The following is a 20417-nucleotide window of genomic DNA, read 5'->3' on the forward strand; positions in this document are numbered from 1 at the left end:
CCTATGCCACTTTGGAACCTACACATTAACTTTCCTATTTCCCAGTCTAATGCTTTCCTCTGTAGATAACTAGATCACTTTTCCATCCTCCACCAGCTCTATGTTCCCCATCATTGCTCACACCCAAGTCTGTTCAGGAATCATGTCTTTTTCACCACCAGTTTCCCTATAGTACCTAGCAAAGTACCTGGCCCAGAGGAATGACTGAAGTAATAAATGAATAAATGATCTACTGGAGCAATTCTGGAATACCAGTATTTGTTCTTTAAGGCCACCAGACCAGATCCGTCACAAACACTTCACTGCCTAAGTTCTTCGGTCAAATCTATATGGATGGATACAGGTTCTATATAGTCTCTGACTGCTCCAGCTTCTCTTTTAACTCATACCTAACCCATAGAACCACTTTACCATCTATAATATTAGTTCTCCTTGAACTGAGTTCTTTATACCAGTTACTTAGCCACCATTTAACATAACTCCCAAAGTTGCCTATTGCCAGTCCCTGGGAGATACGCCACTCTATGCTTTGCTCAGGAACTGAAAGTGCAGGCAGTTTACCTGAGAAACAAGAAAAAAATTGAATGAAGTATTGGCTCTATGAAAGTAAGCAATTCGACTAAAAGGGCCTATCCAGACAAGGCTCTAGGGAGATTTCCTCCCTAATCACATTCATTCATTTCTTTATTTGATGATTCATTCAAGCAGTTAATTATGCTGAGGATAATGTCTGACATGTACTAGAAGCTCAATAAATACTTGCAATATTTGTTGAATGATGGGATAAAATAATCTATACTGAGTACCTACCATGTTTTATAACTGTGCTAAGCACTGGGAATAGAGTGAAGTGTAATAATGACATATTTCAAGCTTGATGAACTCTTTTTTCTAGTCAACCAGATGAACCAAAGGGTATAGGAAAGAAACACAAGACATAATAAGAATAACCTCTTGGGAGTACTTATTCTGTTATGGCTTAACCTCTCCTTCCAACAAGCATGGATCTTTTGGGGCCAAAGATGTCATTATATATATATTATATATATATATAACATATATATATATATATATGTGTGTGTGTGGTGTGTGTGTGTGTGTGTGTGTGTGTGAAGACTCTTTGCCTGAAAGAATCTTAGATATTCTTGGCACGTGTCCATGCCTTATGAGTTAAGCACAGTTCTGGTCTAGGCATTCCTCAGGGACAAATGATTTTAGGAAGGCTTTATAAAAAAATCCTCCACTCTCCCTCCCTCAAATCCACCTCTCCCCTCCATGTCACCATGCATATGAGCAGACAAGTAGGATACAGAGGGAACATTATCAAGGGAAATAAGTTTAATTAGTGTGTAACCTTCACCTTTGGCCTGGAGGTGTTCTATATTATTGATTCTTTAAATTCTCTTTTATGCAGTGGATCTTATCTCCTTGTTATTCCAAATAAACCAGAACCAGATTATTTGGTGCCGCAAGCCATACATCAAAATCTGAAATCACTGGGGTTTATATATCAGATAAGGCAAGTTAACATATCAGAGAGAGGGAAATGCACCTTCCTTTTCACCTTTTCCAGCCTTGTATTTGTCAACAGGAAGTTGTAATTGACTCTATATACAAACCTGGAGACTTTAGTTAGGTGTTCTCACGCAGTTAACTTAGAAACAAAGGGGCAAAGAAGGTTCTGTGCTGCTATTTGGCATTAGAAGCTACTCTGACTTAAAAAATACATTTCTTATGTGGAAAGATACATTTTCATGAGTCCTTAGATATACTTATAGTCATTATCAAGTTTCATATAACTATTACTATTCCAACCTAAACATAGCCATTTACATATTCAATGGGCAGTAATTGAGTGTCTACTGGAGTCATGACCCAATAATGAAGAAGAAGGTATGTTCTTGCCCTCTTAGAGATGGGGCTTATTGGGTATACTAAAAAACACATAACCTCAAAATGAGCCATCACTGTGAGTGCCTTGAGGACAGTAATGCCATCATCAGGATCACAATAAAAATACTATAAATTAGATTTAGCAATTATGGATGCTAAGTGTACTGGAAACTTTATGCGCAGTCTCTAATTCCTACAAAAAGCTTCCAAGACCCATAATATGAATCCCATTTTACAGATGAGAAAGTTTAAATTCAGAAGACACATAACTGCCCAGTGTCACACAATTAGTAAATGTTAATATCAGGCTTTTCACTCAAGAATGCTTGATCTAAATTCTAAGTTTTTACCAGTAGTTTGTACTTTTAGGGCCAAGCATCTGTGTCACATAGCAAGTTCCAAAAGACTCTTTGAATGCTTAAAAAAAATGTGGCAGAGCTTATCAGGCCAGCTTCTTAGAACAAGGGAAGCTCTGCAGGACTCACAAATCTAACTCTGTAGTGGCCCAAGGCAACAAGGTCCTTCTTGTGGGCATAAAATACCTTCGTTCTTTCTGGTGTGACCTGTCCTCAGGCAACTGCAGCTGATCTGGAATTGTAAAGATGCAGAAGACCCTGGTTAGTTTTTAAGGTGAATCTCATTTTGCATTCAGAGAAACTGGACTTGCCTTCCAGAACCCTCAGCATCTCCCACCCAGGTCATCTGTATGTCACAAGCCTATCCATCCCTATCCTTGACTACTCATTCTAAAGCCACTTTCTGCTTTTCACTTGGGTCTTTTGCTGTCTCAGGCAGTAATCCATTTCTTAACATGCCAATTATCCAACAGATAGTGCAGCAAGGCAGCACTGATTTGTCCAAAAGTGTTTGGCAAATGAAGGCAGTACCCTTGCTGAGGTAGCATTAATGGCGTGTGACCAGATCCCCAAGCCTGGTGTTGTGACAGCTCTCTCAACACTTGCCCCTCTTAGCTGGCCCCAAGTGTCTTCAAAGTCTGGCTGAGGCAATCTCCTCATGGCCCAACCCAAGACAGTCAACCCGAGGTGAGGAGCTGGTTGGGAGGTGGCGATGGTTCTGGAAAGCAAGACCAGATTTTCTGAATGCAAAATGGGACTCACCTCAATTTCTAACCATGCATCTGCGTCTCTAAAGACCTATAGATTTATATTGCTGATAAAGTATTCACTCAAAGAATTGTTGAGTACCTACTATGTTCCAGGCCTAATAATTCATTCATTTAGTGAACAAACATTTATTGAGCACCTACTATATGCCTTGCTGTGGACTGGACACAGGTGACAGATTAATAACAAGGTTCTAGTCCCTTAGGAAGCATAAACTTCATCACTTATCACTTACCTAACAAATATTTATAAAGGACAGAGCTGTTCCAGATACCAAACTAAGCCCTTTATATTCGTTATCTTTTTTAATTCTCACAATCATGCCATGGCAGATTGGATTCCCCCACCCCCCGCCAAAGCGGCTTCAACAATATTTCCAGTCCCACAAGTCCTAAAGAATCCTGTCAGCCCTATCAAGAGATATAGTCTGTGTCCACTCCTCTTGAACCTGGATGTTTGAAAATAGACTTTGGTCAATGGGATGTTTATGACTTTTGAGGTAACACGTAATAAGCTATCCAGCTTCACCGGACTCTCTTAAGACAGTCACTCTTGATTATAGCCATCATTCTGTAAGAGATCCTAGCACACAAGGAGAGACCTATATGGAGAGAAATTAAGGTGCCAGCCTTTCGTACCAGTTAAACTCCCAGCTGACAGCCAGCACCAAATGGGCAACCATCTTGTGGGCCCTTGTGGTTGCAGACCCTGAGCCCTCAGTGAATAGCCATAGGTGACGCCACGCAAAGCAGAGAGAAGCCTACCCTACCAAGCCTCACCCAGATGGCAGATGCACAAGCCAGATAAGCGTTTTTTGTTTGTTTGTTTTTAAAAATTTATTTATTTTGTTTATTTCTCTCCCCTTCCCCTCCCACCCTGGTTGTCTGTTCTCTGTGTCTATTTGCTGCGTCTTCTTTGTCCGTTTCTGTTGTTGTCAGCGGCACGGGAATCTGTGTTTCTTTTTGCTGAGTCATCTTGTCCTGTCATTTCTCCATGTGGGCGGCACCATTCTTAGGCAGGCTGCACTTTCTTTCGCGCTGGGTGGCTCTCCTTATGGGGTGCACTCCTTCCACCTGGGGCTCCCCTGTGTGGCAGGGCACTCCTTGCTTATATCAGCACTGCGCATGGGCCAGCTCCACATGGGTCAAGGAGGCCCGGGGTTTGAACCGCGGACCTCCCATGTGGTAGACGGACGCCCTAACCACTGGGCCAAGTCCACCGCCATGTGTTTTTGTTTTAAACCTCTATTTTGGTGTAGTTTGTTGGGCAGCAATTTTTAACTAGAACCAATGCTATGAGATCAGTGTTAATATAATGTCCATTTTACAGCTGAGGAAAACAAACATTAGCAAAGTTAAGTACCTTGCTCACACAACTGGAAGTGTTAGAGCCCTAATTGGAACGCAGGTTCCAATAGAGATTTTAAATCCTTAACTGCTTCACTGTACTAATTACTGAAGACATTTAAAAGACATGCATTTAATTAATAACATTCACATAGTGGCCAGGTACCAGGCATGGTACCAGGCACAGGTACCAGGCATGTGTTAGGTATTAGAGGACTAAGAAGAAGATCTATTTGTTGCTCTCAAAGAGCCACAGTTTAGTGAAAGAGACATAGTAACCACAATTATAGTATAATGTTCTAGTGTAGCACAGTAGCCAGAATTTATTAAGCACTTTGTGCCTGGCATTGAGATAAGTACTTTATATACACTAACTCATTTAATCCTCGTAATACCCCTAAGGAATAGTTACTATTATTCTACTCATTTAACAGATGAAGAAACTGAGGCACACAGAAATGAAATAACTTGCGAAAAGTCACAGAGTTAGTTGGGGACAGAGCCAGGATTGGGCTCTAGAAATGTACTAGGTATTTCTTGCTACATGATAAGTGGCCTCAAAACATATTGACTTAAAACTACAATTTACTACCTTCACATTTTCTGTGAGTCAGGAATTCAGGATCATTTTACCTGGGCAGTTCTAGCTCAGAGTCTCTGGTGAGGATTCTGCCAAGATGCTGGCTGGGGCTGCAGGCATCTGAAGGCTTGACTGGGGATGGAGGAGCCACTTCTAAGATGGCTCCCTCACATGGTATTTGTTGCTGACTGGAGGTCTCAATTCCTCTCCATGTGGGCCTCTCCACAGGCTGCTTGAGTGGCCTTACAACATGGTGCCTGGATTCCCCCAGAGTGGATGATCCAAGAAGGAGCAAGGTGGGAGCAGGAACGTTTCTTACGACCTAGTCCTGGAAGTCACACTCCATTGTATTTGTTCAAAGTGAGCCACTAAATTTAGCCCATATTCAAAACATGGAGAATTAGGCTTTATCTTTTAAAGTGAGGATTTTCTAAAAAACCACAAAAGTTAAGAACAGGAGGACACAGTAATGCAAAGGAGCAAAGGCCTGACTCAATCCAAGGGGCTAAGAACGACTGATTGGAGTCTTTAAAAATGGATAGGATTAAACCAACTTGAAGAAGGAAGGAAAAGTCATTCATATGAAGGAGACAGCATTTATAAGGGTAAAGAGTTTGGGGACAAGATAATTACTCGATACATGTGGGCTTGGGGAAGCAGGGGTGAGAGATGAGGCTGGAAGAGGAGGTAAGGTAATATCCTGCAGAGGATATCATGTCACGTGAAGAGCTTTGTTTTATGCTATTGTACTGAAACCTTCCAAGAAGTTTAAGCAGGGTGGTACCCTAATCAAAACTGTAGACTGTTCACTAGGCTTTCATGTAAAGGATCAGTGGGAAAGAAGGAGCATGGGCTTGGATGAGCAGCTGGGAAGCTATTGCATAGTTCTAGGAGACCAAGGATGGCAAGTTACTCTACCGGTTTGGGGATGGAGAGGACCAGGTGTGCAGGGGTGGGACTTGACGGTTCCTGTTCACACATGGCTGAAAAGTCACACCTCAGAGAGGAGAGGCTAGGAAGATACCTGGGCTTGTTCTTGCTGAGGGCTCAAGCTACTCTCTGCTGAGCTGTGCCTGAGAGCTCCAACTGCAGAAATGAGGGAATTTAACGTCAGCTTGGTAGAGGATGACAATCTTGTTTTGGTCTAGGTGCTTTGGTTGCCAAGGTTGAGAAGAGAGAAGGAAAAAAAAAACCCTTTGCAAATGGAATTTGGGTGGGTGGGTGGGGGTGGGGGAGCTCTGATCCTGAAAGAAAGATCCCTTTTTAGCAGCTCCTGTCTTTCTTTAACCATTTACTGTTTGCAGCATCCTCATAGCTCTGGCTGGGGCAGGACTATTGGCTGCTCAGGAAATATTGAGCAACTAATCAGCTGGCAAAGAATTGATTCCTGCGTCACATTTCTTCCCTCTAGGCCACACGTCTACAAATTTGCTAAGTGGCAGAGGCTTCCGATCCTTGCCTTTGGCTCCCTGGAATTGCAGAAGCTTGTTAATATCGACTTTCATCTAATTACTTGACTATTTAGTTGGCAGGGTTGTTCTTTTATATATATATATATTTTTCCCCTGGTTACCTTACTCCCTAAGGGAATGCTAATTAATAGAAAGAAAGGTCGAGGTTCGGCCACATTCAGAGTACAAACTCTTCTCCTTGCCCCTATTACCTTTGTGTTTTTGAGAACTACATAGCATTCATCACAAACTTTCTGTGCCTCAACTACCTTATTTGTAAAGAGGACATCACTATCTCTTCCTTTAGGGAGAAATTGTGAGAACTGGAAGATTTCCATCTTAGTGTACTGCCTGGCACTTAGTGAGGGTTTAATAAAGGGTAACTCTGCACAATAATCACCCCATTTGCAGGGCGATGCAAACTTTTGGAGTTGCACTTGGTAGATGCCCTCACTCCTGGCATTGGTCCCTCTCCCCTGGTTTTCTCACCAATGGCTGCTAAGCTACATCCAAAATAAGTCCAAATATCACAACCCCGTAACTCCCCAGTGCAGGCAGCTATCCTGCCCACAGCGTTTTCTCAACTCTGGTCTCCCCATCATGGCCGAAGTGTTCAGATGCTTTGGGCATGAATTTCAACTTCTTGAGTCTGAACCTGACTTCCATGTCTAAACCTAAAGCCTTCTTCATGGGACTTTAGTTGTATTTCATTTTGCCCCAAGCTGCTGAGATCACTCCCGCGTATTCTGAAAAACCTTTCCCACTGATTAGAGCAACTGGAGAAGTTTCATAGTAACTAGTAGTTGTAGCAATGATAATAATAGTGACTGAAATTGAGCCAAGGGCTTCTTTAATCCTCATAAAATCCCTGGGGTGGGTCCTACTCTATTCCCATTTTACAGTTGAGAAAAATAAGACCATGAGTAAGTTAATGTCACATTAAGTGTGACATTTAAAGACTTCCAAAAACCTGCAAACAGTGGGTCATTTCCTTCTAATACTGATGTTCAGGGGTGAGCAAAGGTTTTGTTATTAAGGTTAATGGAGGCCCCATTCTAAAATATACCATTTACCTAAAGGCAACACTGTTATTAGATAATAACTTTATAGCAGAGTTTCTCAAGCTCACCACTACTGCCATTTGAGGTTGATAATTCTTTGTGGTTGTATGCATTATAGAAAGTTGAGTGGTATTCCTGGCCTCTACCCACTAGATGCTGGTAATAATCCCCCATCCCAGTTGTGACAACCCAACATATTTCTAGACATTGCCAAATGTCCTCCAGGGGTCAAAATCACTCATGGTTGAAAACCACTGTTCTATAGCACCGCATAATCCCAGTAATCATCTCCAAAATGGTGCTGAACACGGGAAGGATCATTTTGGTAGATCTGAAGGTCAGAGGAAAAGCCAAAGTCACAGGGTTTTGTCCAGCCATGGGTCATGAAGGCAAAAATCCATATTCCTAGACCTAGATTCTGATATTAGTTTTAGGAGATTGATTAAGGAGTGCTCTTAGGAATCATACCCATAAAGGAGTGAGGAAAACAGGACTGGGAAAAGGAAAATTCACCCTGTAGCATAGTTATAACAGGGGTCTCAGAAGGTACCTCAGGGAGCTGTGGAGCCAGGTGTCTCCTAAGCACTGTCCCCACTGATCCATGGGGACTGGTTGTTTTCATCCCTCTTAACCAGTTTTTGGACACAGGCTGTCCCTGGAGGAGGCATGAACAAGGCCAAGGTCTGGGGAGGGACTAAACTGAGAGTCCTGACCTGCCAAAAAGCTGAGGAAACAAGTGCTTTATTTCTAAAAAAGAGATCCTATAGCAAACCCCAGCAGCTATTGCAGGCACTCAATTACATTTAGGGTTCTGTGGTTGAGGCTTTATGTGCAGTTTTTCATGTATTCCTCCTAAGAGCACACTGTGTAGTGCATATCCATTTTACAAATGAGGAAATTGAATCTATATGGATTAAGATGTTTTCGGAAAAAAGGACAAAAATCTCAATCCAAACTAATTTAAGCAAAAGAAGTTAATTTGTTAGCTCTCAAAAGTGAAAACTCTGTCTATAGATGAGGTTCTGAGTCCAGCTAGAACTAGGCGCAAATGTTCATATCAAACAGTTTCTTTTTGTTGGTTCTGATTTCTTTCATACCAGCCTTATTTCCAGAATCCAAATAGTTGCTCTCAGCTTATCCAAGCTTGATCATTTGAGTTGGCTTCCCTCTAAACTCAAAGAAAAGTCCTAGAATGGATCTCTTTGGCCCTGGTAGCCTGACTTTGTCATGTTCCCAATATGAACCAATCGCTGAAACCAGGAGGATGGTGTTTACTGGTTAGCATTGCCCAAGTCAAATGATCCACCTCTGGATCCAGCAATGGAGGCCTCTTCACCAGGACCATCTGGGACAGGAGTGGGAGAGAGGTAGCTCCCCAAAGAAAACCCATTGTCTTGTTATCCAAAGTAGGCGGGGAAGATGCTTGGTGGCAAAAACAAATGTCCACCATGGAGCCTCAAGAAGGTTGAGTCATTTATCATACAAGGCCATACAGCTGGTAAAGGCAGAGCCAGATTTAAAAGCCCAAAGGTTTCTGAATCCACCCTCTGCCTCACCAGAAAGAAGAAGCTGCTGAGATAATTTAGAGCAGGGTCAATGAACTCAGCCCTCTTCTGATATTTCCAAGTGGTTACTCTGCAGGATGGAGCCAAGGGGTAGCAGGATATTGGACTGCTCTCATTTCACTCCTTCCACTCCCACATGGAAACTTGGGTCACCTGCCATGTTTCTTGCTTTCTTCCCTATTCACCTAATACCAAGTTCATTTGTCTCCACTGGAAGCTTCCTGCAATTGGAAAGTGAAAACAATTCTGAAAGGAAGCTGTGCAACACAAATTGCATGAATGGATGTTCCTGAAATTTGCCCATTGTACACTTTGTTCTTTTCGAGAATGTTTTTATCTCCCTTTAAAAGAATTCAGAAACTTAAAGGCAACTAATATCACAACAAAACCCATCTCAGTCTCTCCAATACATTGAGAGGGTTTTATTCTCCCTGTTCCTCCATCAAATCTTAAATGGATGTAGTTTTATTCCCCTTCTCATCTAATATTGGAGCATATCAATCTAGAGCAAGACCTCATTTTTAAAAGATGTTTTTGTATTTCAAGAGACCTTTAAAAGTGAAAACAAAATAGCTCCACTCCAGAGAAAACTCATAGCTGGAAACCAAGTATATTTATCTCCAACCATTCAACAACTATTTAATGAGTGCTTGGTATATGCTGGGCCCAGATTATTGGTGTCCAGGGAAGGAGATGAGGTTCAGGATAGGGATGTGACATACCCAGAGTCACATATCCAAGTTACTGTCAAGCTATCTATGCTTTGTTTCCTGCACATGGCTGTGCCACTACTATTCCCTTGGCGTGGGTGTGGCACAGACTCTGGCAGGGCAAGAATTCCTGTCCTAGATTCTGCAGCAAACCAGCACCCTAGAGAATAAAGATGCCAGCTCTTGCCAGTCCCTGGTTTAAATCTCCCAGTGTTCATCCTTTTCTCTTGGAAGAAAGTCACTTACTGTTCCATGGCTGCAAATCCCTACCTGGAGCAAGCCTTAGTGAGCTGTTCTGTTTATTCTCTCACTGGACACTCCCCTCCACCCACACAGGTCCTGTCTCAGGAACTGCTGCTGATGGTGCTCTCTACCATCATAGGGCCAGCACAGTTCCCACATGCAGTCATCTTCCCCACCCGCACTGACCACTCTTTCCCACTGTTGTGGATGGGACGGCATCCCCCAAAAAGATATGTCAAAGTCCTAATCCCTAGTACCTAAGAACGTGAACTTATTTTGGAAATAGGATCATTACAGATGGGATGAGGCAAGTTAATATGAGATCACCATATGGAGGGAGGTGGGCCCTTAATCCAATATGATTGATGTCTTCATAAGAAGAGGACATTTGGGCACAGCCAGAGGGGAGAACACCAGGTGATGACTGAGACAGAGCATGCTAGGAACTGCTGGCAAGCCACCATCAGCAGCCAAGAGAGGCAGGACACAGATTTTCCCCAACAGACTTCAGCAGGAGCATGGCCCGTTGATACTTTGAGTTTGGCCTTCCAGCCACCCAGTTTATGATACTTTGCAGTGGCAGCCCTAGGGAAGTAAGATACCTGCTTAACTCTCCTTATTCTTCAGTCTCAATTTAAGTGACATATCCTCAAGGCATTGCCTTCCCTGCAGCACCACCCTCAGCTCTTCCACTCTTCACACCAGGGTAGGTTCCTGTTGGAACTCTCATAGCTCACAGTTAGTCTGTTCACTGCCATAAAACTGCAGCCCGGTATCGTTCCCGACACATAGTAGGTCCTTAAAATCCATGTGTTCACTAATTAGCCCATATGGTTTTCAGACTGGGATGGGGTCGGGCAGGGAGCAGTATACAGTACTGAGGAACGGCTGGAGTTTGTCCTCCCACCCTCCTTCATGATGTGCCTTCCAGAAGGCTTGTTTCTTCTTGCAGGACTCCTTTACAGCTCAGGGCCCTGCTGCTGGTGTTCCATAAAGCGGAGCTCCACCGTCTCACTTTATTCTCAGGTCTATTCCTGGACCTCTTATCCTAGATCCTCCTTAGGCTTCATATTCCCAACCTTCTCCTGACCTTCCCAGCTTCTGGTGCCTACATGGGACCCCAAAATTCTCCCCCTCCTATTTATTTTTTCCAACCTATGGACCTGTCTTGAGAGATGGTTTTGCCTCTCCCCATCCTCAAAACAGAGCTGGGGCTCTCTTCTGCTTGGCTAAATTTTTGCTTTATCCAATTGCCCAGACTATATTCAGATTCCAAAGAAATGCAGCTTAAGGATACTTCAACCTGATTCACATCCTTTTGGCTTTTCCAGCCCTATGCATCCTATCCCCAGAGAATTTTACACAGGCTCTTTCCACTGCTTGGAAGGCTCTCCTTCTTACCCCCATTCACATGGTTAACTTATCCTCATTCTTTGGACACTTGCTCTAATAGAAAGCCTTCCCTGACTCTCAAAGCCAGGTCAGGGCCCCACTCCCCATTGACAACTTCTTTTAACATAGTTAACCTTTTTTCAATCTGTAATATTTTATTTCTTTTAAACAAACAAAATCTAAAGCAAAAAATGAGAAAACTTTTTTGCCAATTTTGGCTCTGCAATAAGTTGTCTCCATATTTTTCCTGTATTGAAAATTTTCCCAATTAAAAATGTAAGACTTTAACTCAGTTTAGTAGACATTTGATGAATGCCTGATATGTGTGGCCACTCCCCTAAGGGGACATTTGTGAAAGAAATAAGAAGCAAATTCTACCTACAAATAATTTATAATAAATGGAGAGGGTAAAAAAAAGGGTGTGAGCAGATGAAGAAGGAAAAGCTAATTTCACCTCTGGGGAGCCAGAACTTCTAGTTTCTGGAAGATGTAGAGAGATCTTAGCCAAGATCCATACTTAACTTTTGATTCAAAGTATGTGGAGCAGTTTATACAGTTGCATTTATGAAGTTATTCTCATTAATGTTTCTCTATTTTAGAATGTAAACTCCATAAAGACAGGACACGTGTCTGTTTTATTCATTACTATAACTTCAATTCCTGGCACATATATCATTTGGATGAATGAAGAAGTTATTCAAATTGGGAATTTCTTCTGCCTCCTTCTCTCCTCTAAGGAAGTGGGCAGCAGAGCATGGAGAATCTCTTTCTCATTTCCCCTAAAAGTTTCCTACAGTAGAGAAGACAAATATTCCACATACACATTCTCAGTTGCTATTTGTGAACAACTACACATGCTCTGCTCCTCAGTTTCTACTTTTCTAAATTGGATTAATTTTAGAATCTAGAATTTAGATGAATTAACTCACTCACTCAATCATTAACTAGAGATGGTCTCTTGAAGTGAGGTTCTAGGAGCCACTGCATGGAAAACTCCAGGCCACTTGTTAATGATGCAGATCTCTGATTCCTGCTTGAAACTTATAGAATTAAAAGCTCTTGAGATGAGACACATCTTTAAACAAGAATTTGTGGTGATTCTTCTGCACCCTTAAGTTGAGGATCACTGGATATAGTAGCTTGTGATAATTAAATAAGATGATATAAGGCAAGTAGACAGATCCCGGCACACAGTTGGGCCCATAATCAATCAATCACCTTTGCATCTTCTTATTTATCCCTCTACCTAGGCATCCATCTGGCTCTATCTTGTTCTAATATAGTATTATGTTTTATTTCTCTAATTCCATTCTGTTTCTCTTTTATTTTTTTCCCCCCATTTCATTCTAAATATCCTTCTCTACCCAAAACTAATAGGAGGACTTTTCCTGCACCAAGTGATAAAAGAACTCTAGGAAAAGGAGACGGCATAGACCTGATCTTCACAGAGCTCATAGGGAGAAGCCCTGCAGTCTATCCAGTTGCATAAAGACATGTGGCACATCCCCACCCATGGGCTTTGACCTAGGCAAATTAATTGCCTCTTCTCACCCCTCCTCTCCAAGGAAACCCAGCTCCATGTTCACCCAAATGACTCTAGCTCTGGTTCTCAAACCTTGTCTACCCCCTTGCTTCTAAGTCACTTGGAGAAAAGCACAGTCACTCATCCACCACATCCCACCTGTGAATTCAGAACATCTTCCTCCTCAGGGTAATCACAGGGTAAGATTAATTATGCTAATCAGCCTCTACAGGCTGACACAATTAACCAGAGCATGAGAGAGCTCCAGAAATCTGTATAGGAACTGCCTACCTGCTGGGTTTAATTTCGCCATCCAGCACAGTAATTAAAGGGGGTGTGTGGGGGTTGCTCCTTTAAACTAAAGAGCACCTGGCACCCACCTCTAATAGAAGTTGCCTTAAGTTTTCCAGGAACTATCCAGCCATTTAACGTCCTTTCTTTGTGACACCACAAAGAAAGGCCTCCTTCTTGGGGTCAATTCTTTATTGCTGGTGACACAAATGAGGTATTCATATTTTGATGGATTTTAAAATCCTTTTCCTTTTTCTATCTACTGTTTTAAATCTTTTTCAAATATCAATGTTTTTCTTGATTCCAATGTAAGAAAACATGTAAAAAACTTTACATCAAGCATCCCAACATGTGTTTCATAGAGTGCTGACTTTCAAGATGCCTTGGGGTCAGGGAGCGGAATGTACAATCAAAGTTTGGGACGCTCTAATATCTATATTTACCTCTTGGAGAATCATGATGAATGCTATCACAATAAAAGCTCTAAATGTCCTGCAGTAAAGAAAAAGACGTTCAACTACAGTTAATCCATGATTCCCCCAATTTATTTTATCATACATTTTAGTTTTAGTCCCCCCGCGCCCCCCCCCCTCCCCAAAAGAAGACCCTGTGACAAGGGCTTGGGTAGAGCTAATTTTATGCAGGGGGGATTTCAGGAACAGAAGCGAGGGTGTGGGAAAAGTGAACTAGGATAGGGAGAATGCCAATAAAGAGTGTTCACGAACTCATTACTGCTATGGACAACTGGGGCTTTGTCTTGCTGGGGACCCTCCAAGGAACCAGGTAGAATATGTCACAAAATTGTCTTGTTGGGGACCCTCCAAGGAAGCAGGTAGAATACATCACAAAATTGTCTTGCTGGAGGACAGAAATGCTAAGACCCTTATGCATGGACTACTACCCCTTACCACTTGAAATTTGCCCTAAGGGACATTATTATCCCTGTTCTTCTGAGTTGAACAGGTGCTCAATCTTCCAAAGCTTTGGAAAAAGCAGAACAGAGTGAACCAGGCCACACACAAAGTGGGAACCTAACAATGAGGGATGGAACTGTCTCCTCCACCAGTGCTGAAATCAGGGGAGCCAGATATCACAGACACCTACTACCCCATAAGACCTTTCAAAAAATAGTAGAATGCTAAGTTAACATCCCCAAAACTTGTATTGTCTGTATATGATTCATTTAGGAAAACCTTCTATGTTTGAAATTATTATACTCATCTATGTCCCGTTCTCCCTTCTTCCTGGAACCATAAAAGACTATTCTTCCAACCCCCTCACACACAGAAAGTGACTACTTTTGGTCAGTGGACTAAAAGTAGAATGATGTGTGCTACTTTCAAGGTGAGACAGTGAAAACCTCTGCTGACTGCCCATCTTTCTCTTCTGCTGCGTGGAGCACTAGAATGCACCTACTGAGATGGCCACAAGAAAGAAGCAGACTGGATCCCTGAATGAACTTGGATAAGACTACCCCATGGGGCTCCTGACCTATCATGATCTTTGAGTGGACAAGAAATAAACATTTATTTCTACTTGGAATAATACAGCAGTACTAGAGAATACAGCCACAGAAAAGCAAGAAATCTCTAATTTTCTACCACTGTGGTTTCACAATATTCTGGACATAGGATATCCAACATAGATCAGTAGGTATTTTAGTGAAAGAAAAAAAAGGACAGGATAAAGACTGAACCACTGATGGTACTTCTTTGTGAGACTAACAGAATTTCAAGATAGTGAAGAAAGGGTCAGGTAACTCACCAGGCACCAAGTGAAAATGTCCTATTCTTGCAGAATGAGAAGGTCAAGAGGGTGTTCAAGTTCATGTGAGCAGACATGAACCAAACTCTGCCCGAAAGATGGAATCATCGAGCTATAAAGCACACCCTTGCTGGCCCGTAGATGTGAATGTTTGAAGTAATATCTTCGGCCCTTGCCTATTCCAATTTTCTTTCATTACACTTTCCTATCTAAAGTAGTACCAGAATCTTGGCTTTGTATCATTGATATTTTAAATAGCTTTCAACAAATTTGGATCAAAAAAATCCCAGTCAATATTGTTCAAATATTTTTCTCCCCCCGTCCCACCTCTGCATTATGGAATCCAATTATACATATATGAAGCTGTTCGAATTTGTCCTACAGATTAAGGCTCTGTTAATATTTTAAATATTTCTTTTTTCTCTTTGCTTCATTTTGGATAGCTTTTCTTGCTTTGTCTTCGAGTTAACTAGTGGATTATAATTACTCATTTTATACATTTTCATCTTTGAGTTTTCATGTTGAGAAGGTCAATTTGAGTTCCATGTTTCTACTTAAATTTTTGAGTATTTGGGCTACAGTTATAATGACTACATTAATGTGCTTGTATACTAACCCTAACATCTGTGTCAATCCTGAGTCAGTTTTGATTGATTGATTGATTGATTATTCTCCTCAGGATGGATCATATTCTCCTGCTTCTTTACATGTTTGTTAATTTTTTATTGAATGCCAGACATTGTGAATTTTACCTTGCTTGGTGCTTCATATTTTTATATTCCTTAAATATATTTGAACATTGATAGGGGACATAGTTAAGTTACTTGGAAATTTTGATCCTTTGGATCTTGTTGATATTTGTTAGGCAGGACCAGTGCGCTGCTCAGTTTGGGGCTGATTTTTCACCATTACTGAGGCAAGAACAATCTGTGTACTCCACTTAGGGCTCCATGAAGCAGAGGTTCTCTATTCTGGCTAGTGGGAACAAGCTCTATTCCCAACTCTGTGTGAGCCCCCGGCACTGGAACTTCCAGTCCTGCTGGGTAGTTCTTTCCTTCACCTTAGGTAGTTTCCTCATATACATGTGCTAATCAGAATTCAGCTGAATACTCAAAGGAGACCCCCTGCAGATCTCCTGCATTCTCCTGTACAAATCTCTTCTCTCCAATATTTTCCCTGTGAACTTGAGCTAACTTGGTTGCTCTGGAGTCTCTCAACTCGGGGAGTCTACCAGATGCTGCCTGGGCTCCCCTTCTACACCACAGCCTGGAAATGCTCTGGAGGCAGTAAGGTGTAGTAATTGTAGGGCTCATATTATTTGCCTCCCTTCTCTCCAAGTTCACTATAATTTGTCACCTCATGTCTAGTGTCTTTAAAGTTACTGTTTTGACTGTTTTGTCCATTTTTTTTGGTTCTCTCAGGTGGAAGGGTATGTCTGGTCCTTGTTAATCCATTTTTACTGGAAGCAGAACTATGACTCTGATTTTAATTCTTACCAAAACCCCTTTGGACTTCGTGGTTCAACATAACTGCTTGGATTTTGGCCCACTGGCCTGAGTAACTGACCTTGACTTTTATTGCCCTGACCTGCCCCAGCGTTCCAAAATCCCTACCCACCCTCAATTTCTTTTATCAATTCTTTGGCATCCCATTTACCAACCCTCTTCACTAAGCTGCCACCTAACTGGTGCATCCTTTCTGTATCAGACACTGCCAACTTCCTACTTAATAGTTATTCTTCCCTTTCTTTATAAGTTAAGTGAACTCTAATATTCTTTACAGAAGGATCTTTGTCAGCTAATCTGATGTCTTTAAAGTTCCTTGTACCTCAGGGTAGCCACAAGATGCACCAGTTGTGCCTAAAAATATGTAAACATAAGTTGTTGAGTTGGGCCTGCAAGATTTCATTTTTTTAATATCAGGACAGAGATGACTGGCATCTTCCTTTGTTTTGTCTGGAACTTGGTTGCAATGCCTGGAGATGCAGCAGCCATCTTGCAACCATAAGCACAATATATGACATTCACTGGACTCTTCCAGAGTGTGCCATACACACACATTAAAATGTGAATGGTGCCCCCTGAAGTTGTGAAGCATGTAGTATATGTGTGGCCATACCCAGAAGCCCTAAAGAGAAAGATGGGGAGCAGGAAGATAGATGGAGCAGAGTATGAGCCCTGAACTGTCTATATCTTGATTCTTGTTATGTGAGAGAGGAAAAATACCCTTTACTTATTTAAGCAACTCTTTTTCCTACTTCCTTGATTTCTGCTACTTGCAGCTGAGCATAATCTTCCTGTTACTCATTCACTCCCTTCCTCCAAAGATAACACAGTATTATCATGCACCATTACCCAAATGAGTCACTTCTACTTTTGTGAACCCCCCCATCCTAATTCTCAATGGAATTTATATAATTTATTTAGAACTAGAAAGTTTGAGGTGGGACTCTTTGATTTAAAGCAAGCTAGTAAATGATCAAAATAACTTCACTTGTGTGTTGTCACTGTAAAGCTAAGTGCATCACATCAATTATCTAATTTAATCTTTAAAACTACACAAATATATTAGGATTTATACATTTTTTCAATGAATATTTATGGTGTATTAGAACTGTTATAGGTACAGTGGATATGACCATGAATTAGAAAAATTAGATAAGACAATTTCCATGCATGGAATTACAGTCTAACAAGGGGAGACAGAAAATATCAAATAAATAAAATTAAAATACCTGGCTATGAAAAGATCTCTGAAGATAATGAAAATGTCTGATGGGGTAAGGATGGAACATGTGGTTACTTTAGATGAGGTCATCTGGGAAGCTCTCTCTGAGGAGATGCTATTTAAACTGAAATTTGAATGGCAAAAATGAGACAGTCAAGTGAAAATCAAGGGATCGGACTTCTAGATAAAGGCAATAGCTCATGCAAAAGACTTGATTTAGGAACAAGCATGATGGGTTCAAGAAATGGGAAAAAAGCCAGTGTGGCTGAAGAGGGAAGAAGGAGAGGAGATGGGGCTGTAGGTGTTGGCAGAGGCCCAATTATGGAGGACTTGGCAAAACAAGATCAGGAGCTTTTTTTTCATTCCAAGTGCAGTGGTAAGTCAACGGAGAATTTCAAACAAGGGAACACTATGATTTGATTTAGATTTTATGATTTGATTTAGAGCAGCCTGGCTGCTCTTTAGTGAATAGATAATAGGAAGCAGGAATGGAAGCAAGGAAATGAATTAAGAAGTTCTGTAGCAGTCCAGAGGATGAAAGAACTGGGCTTGGATATGGAGTTGGTAAAGATAGAGGGATGGAGATGAATTTGGCTTATGTCTGGGAGGTGGGGATTTCAGAGATTCCTTGTGGATGGGTTGTGGACTGTGAGAGAAAGGAATCAAGGCTTACTCTTAGCGTTTCAATCAAGGAATTATCATCTCCATTTTATATATGAGGAACCTGAGCCTCAAAGAGATTATGTAACTTGTCAAAGGTCCCATAGCAAGACCATTGATATTCATTTATTCATGTATTTATTCATTCAGCAAATATGCATCAGGCACAGTTGAAGTAAGAGTAGTCAAGAGACCCATGGTCCCTAATGGAATTGACAGTCTAGAGGAGAAAAAAGCATGTAAATAATTACATATACATACACTGACAAAGAGACTATGTTACTACATAATCAAAGCGCCAAAAAGAGACTGGAATTCAAAGTTGGGTCTTTAGAACCCAAAGTTCATATTATACTTCATGTCATGGTTGAATGAATTTTCCAGGGTTTGAAAGGAGAAACTCAGGACTGTCCAGACTCGCCCTCCTGTTCCACTCAGCCCACCTGCTCCTTTGCTTGGGCTTTGGTCATTCTGCCACAAGCATCTGTGGACTTTTTTTCTTTTAGTTTTTTTCCCTCACACGGTAAATCACAGCAACAGAGCAGGGTTCCTGATGATTACTTTGGGAGCCTGAGAGAACAGTTACTGGTCACCTGCTACATGTCAGGTGTGGGGATGGTTATTAGAGGCACAAAGATGAGTAAGAGATCTTCCTGTCCTCAAGGAACCCACATTCAGTAGGACAGTAGAATCATAAATGATGACTCCAATCCGGCATAATCAGCACCCTGAGAAAGAGAAGCACAGAATGCTGTTGGGTCACAGGGCAGAGTACCTTACATAGACAGGGAACATATAACTATGAAAGTACTCATCAGGAAGTGATATGGATCTGAGGCTTGAAGAAAAAGCAGAAGGGTGTTACCTTGCAGAAAGGAGAGAAAAAGCCAATGGAACTAATGCGGGCAGAGTAGCCCAGTAAAATCACCGAGGCTTGGACATAACCTGGCAGATTCAGGGAGTATGATGTGCTCAGATCATAAAGTGGAAAAAAGGGGCAGAAGGAGATGAGGTGGGAGAGAGGGATCCCAGCCTGGCCCCAAATGCAAGCCCTTAAAACACCTCTCTGTCCGGAGCTCTTTCTTTTCCTCCCTCCATCCTTCCCACTTCTTCTTCGCCTCCCTCCCCCCGCCCCCACCCCCAGCCCCAAAAGGATTTCCCAAAGCAGAATGTTATCTGCATTTAAAAGAAGAGACTTTGTTAGTTTTCTTTCTGTCTTATTTTCTAGGGACCTGCTGAATTCTGATCATGGGTCCTTTTTTGTTTGGGGAACATCTCAGCGTTTTCATCTGAAATTCTTTCTGTCCCTCTTGCATTCAGTTGTTTTTTTAACTAAAAAGAGAATCTGCCAGGAAGAACATGTCAAGATCTTGACAAAATCTGCAGTCTGTGTACATTTAAAAATACATAAAAGAGTTCTGGAGTCACTTAGGAGCATCCCCTCATTCCTTGTGTTTTCTGATCTTAGGGGCTATCACCAAAGTTTACCTCTCAATGCTGAGAGTTTCAGGGCTTCTTCATGGGAGTAATGGAGTAATGTTTAGGGAACTCTCCTAGATTAGGACCTAGAAAAGATTTTGCCCTTTAGGGACAAACATATGTAACTCTTCTCCTAGGTAATCTCAGTGTCTACACAAATGTAGCTCTTGAAGGAATCTCTGTGTAAAACACCCCATTTTAGGGTTCTCGTCTACCAGGGTTTGAGCTGCAAGCTGGGTGAGAGTGCTGCCTGCTTCTGTTCCTAAAGCAGTAGCAGTTCAGGGAGGACTCCCTATACTTACATTATAATCACATATGACTTTAATATCCTTTATCCAAGTTTTGGAAAAATTGCTCCAATAATTTTTAAAAATATCCTTTTTTCATTTCACTAGGAACCCAGGTTGTAAAAATTCATAAAATTCATTAGAAAAACTTTTTAGAAAGCCTTGGAAATAGATAAAGATATTGATAGATAAAAAATAGGAAGATAAGACCAAAGGAAAAGATAATATGTAAAAGACTGTATATGAACAAGAAAACTGGGTTTTTAATTTGGCATCAAGCTCTCTGGAAACCAAAGGAAAACAAAACACTCACTTTCAAAGT

The sequence above is a fragment of the Dasypus novemcinctus genome, chromosome 23 (genome assembly GCF_030445035.2).
Source record: "Dasypus novemcinctus isolate mDasNov1 chromosome 23, mDasNov1.1.hap2, whole genome shotgun sequence".
Lineage (NCBI taxonomy): Eukaryota > Metazoa > Chordata > Mammalia > Cingulata > Dasypodidae > Dasypus > Dasypus novemcinctus.